Source organism: Homalodisca vitripennis, unplaced genomic scaffold, assembly GCF_021130785.1.
Source record: "Homalodisca vitripennis isolate AUS2020 unplaced genomic scaffold, UT_GWSS_2.1 ScUCBcl_3113;HRSCAF=8424, whole genome shotgun sequence".
In the NCBI taxonomy this organism is placed as follows: Eukaryota; Metazoa; Arthropoda; class Insecta; order Hemiptera; family Cicadellidae; genus Homalodisca; species Homalodisca vitripennis.
Window position 1 is genome coordinate 95,332 of NW_025779270.1, and position 3,535 is coordinate 98,866.

The following is a 3,535-nucleotide window of genomic DNA, read 5'->3' on the forward strand; positions in this document are numbered from 1 at the left end:
ATGGTTGAGTTACTTTTTGTTGTATATCTAATGGTTCATCAAAAAATGTACTCGAGACAAACTGAAAGTATGGTTGTATTTAAACCTTTCAACCTGGGTTAACCATTAACATTAATTACTGATTATCCTTGTATATCAGTTAACCACTTCCAAGTTTAACAAATATCCTCTTTTGGCTTTTACTTCGACATGGAAAACCCATGCATTCAATACCTATCACAGGTACTATGGCTGTTGTGTTAATAACTTAAAATGTATTGTATACTAATAACTTTTTATTATTAAATAGGTTGGAAACATGTGAAGGACCACATATGCCTTAAGTAGATTATTATAAGTGATGGAGAGCAAGTTTGGAAGTAAATGCCAAAGCACAAAGGTAATGACTTTTATCTGTATGTGTGATCCTCTTAGTGATCCTCTTATATCAAAATATAGTTTGATTGCTAGATTTTCTATTTATGGCCTAGTTTAATGCTGTGGGTGATTTATGTTGTATTATTCAAGTTCATAAGAGCTGGATCTTTTAAATCATTACTTTGTTCTTAAATTATTAAATTTCTTTAATTTTTGGATTACACATAGAAAAAAACAATAAGGTTTAAAAGCTGACCATTAGCAAATTTGTTCCACTGCTCAAAATGTATCACGCCATTAATAAAAACTCCACAGATACACTACTGTGTTGATTTTCATAACTTCACAGTAATTTAACAATTTAACAATTTTAAACTGCAAATATCTTTTTTAAGCGTAGTTTGAACAAAACAGTCTTGTTCTCAAAATTATTAACCTTTTTACTGCCAGGCCAGAAGGCACATATTTGTAAGTGACAGCCAAAGATACCGACATGGGTGGAAGCATAAATCAAGGCGTCAAATTGTTAAAATTCAGTTACATGTAGATTGAAAAAATAAAGTACGAAACTGTGAATATGTTATGTGTCAATAGCTGTGTGTATTAAGCCTTGGAACATTATCGTACAATTTTAGTTGTTTTGGAAGTGATCTTGAGTCTGGGCATTGGGCTTTTGAACGTTTGCTTCAAAATAAGAGTAAACAAAATTTTTCTTGGTATCAAATTTTTTTAATATCTTAGGGTATTGAAGATAAATAAAATGCTACACTATTGAATATAAAACCATTCTTATAATAGTTACTTAAAATCTATTTAATGCAAGCTGTATTTAATGTACCTATTATAAAATTAATTCAAACAATGTAAAGTCATTTGTGTGGTATTTAATAAAATAACTGAAACTAAAACGGTTGTGACCTTTATTATTTGTGTCACAAGCCATCAGATACATGTTCTTTAAAATAATAAGAAGTAAGTTTTACAAGTTACTTGTACACACTTATATAGTTTTTAACTCATCATTAAATTATTACTTTTTAGTCAAAAAATAACAGCTGAACTATACTATAATATGAAATATCTAAAACATAATTCGGTTAGTTATTTTGGTTTGTTTGGTAGTTTAGATTTAATCAGAAATATCAATTATTCTTTAGTTATGGTGGCCGCTTATCTTAATGCAGCCAAGACGGTTCATGTGTAAACAAAAAGCAGTGTAAAACTTACTTCTCAGTATTTTAAAGGGTGTGTATCTGACCGCTTGTGACACAAATAACAAAGTTCATCACCATTGTAGTCGCCGCCATTACCCAAATACCACACAAATGATTAATCAATATTGTTATAATACATTAAAAAACAGCTAGCATTAAATTAATTTTAAATAACTATATAAAAAAATTGCATTTGTATTCAATATTTTAGGTATTTCTAATTGATAATTGGGTTCGTTGATTTGATTGTCTTAGTGGCCACCTATCGTACTACAGCCATTGCAATGGCTATTACAGTAAATATTACATATGCTCCATTTATAGCAATAATAACACTCTGTTGTGTATAGGATAATTTATTTACAATGTATCCGAGAACTTTTATACATAAATAAAATGTGATTGTTAGATCAACAACACCTGGGACACGGACAGTATTTATACAATGTAGGCTATGTGTATCAAAATACAAAAACTATTCACAAACATATTTTTATTATTGGTTATGTAATTGCTTAGCTATATCTCAAAGTTTAAATTTGTACTTCAATGCTTAATGCGGATTGTAATTTATTGCAGATGCCTTGCTGTATTGAGAGAGGAACAGATAAATGCTATGCAATCATTGAGTTTCCAGATGATGGTATTTAACTTGTACCGAAACTTTGGTTATGTGATGATGCCTGTGGCCTAACTATGTGAATCAACTAAACATGAACAATAGCTGCTTACAGGACACAGGTAAGAACAATTGTAGAAACACTACCATATGAGTTTTGGAGGAGTATGGGATAATGTTATATAAATTTCTTTTGATAATTTGTTAGTTAAAACACACACACTACTGATTCACGATATCAAAAGAATATTTTATAAATTCAATAATACAGAGACTTCTATAAAATCTTTTGGATTTTTCATTAATTTTAATAACATAACTTCTAAGTAGAACTTGTTTACTAATTTATATATTTACTTTACATGTGCAATATGTTCTGTCTGATAAGTTTGAAATGGCTAATGGCATTACATATATTAATGCTCCTTCCATTAGCCATAAAGAACCAAGTATTGACCTCATAAGATCAGCTGATGATTAATGTAATTAGTCATGTACACTTTCAACATTCTCTCATAGATTTCACTACTTTTTACACCATTTGCAACTAAAAATATCATCTCTGGCTATTGTTCTTCTGTGACACAATTCTTCAGAGGACTTGACAATATCGATTACATTTGATGTTATCTTGACCAAATACTCTCGATTAGCTTATAAGAATAAAAGTAGGCAGATGCTAATTTAATGAACTAAAATTATTTTATTAAACTATATGTGTCTGAGATAGTAAGAACAACAACTTATTGAATGAACTTACTTATCATGATGGCCTCTTAATATGCTTGAACGTTTGGTTACAGAAAGGAGAGGACCAGTAGCAGCATCTCCAAAGAAAGCAGTAATTCAAATGTGGGGAAATTGGAGTAAATGTATTAATCTAGTTATTTATTGTATAAATAGAAGTTAAATTAATTTAAAAATTGTTTTATTATATTCATAGTTTATTATTTTTAATGCATTTTATTTTTTCTTGTTAATCATACATATTTCAATATATAAAATTAAAATATTTCATAGTAAATTTTAAAATGTCTTGTTGTTTCAATGTTATTTTTCTCATGACTATATAACATATTTTGTATTTGTTGTATTTTTAAAAGTTAATTTCAGTTGTGTTTGTTTGGTTTTAAATTGTAAGTTTAAATTTGTATTATAAAAAAAATTATTAGTTTGTCATAAGACCAACTTTCCGGTGTTTTCACACTTGTAGAGAAATTTCCTGCAGTCTTATTTTAATTCAGTTTTCTTTAGTTCAAATATTTTTATGTTCAACTGTGATTTTTGTTCAAAATAAACTTTAATAACATGTTTTTGTTGTTTTTTAATTCATACCAATGTTATT

General features: G+C 28.3%; 1 long non-coding RNA gene across 1 annotated transcript; it reads left to right on the top strand.

Moving 5' to 3' along the window:
* The first annotated feature begins 304 nt into the window (after positions 1 to 304).
* LOC124372415 lies at positions 305 to 3,191 on the top strand. The gene is made up of 3 exons (XR_006923328.1): positions 305 to 379; positions 2,151 to 2,312; positions 2,994 to 3,191. It is a non-coding gene; the product is annotated as an uncharacterized LOC124372415 (long non-coding RNA).
* Positions 3,192 to 3,535: the final 344 nt, after the last annotated feature.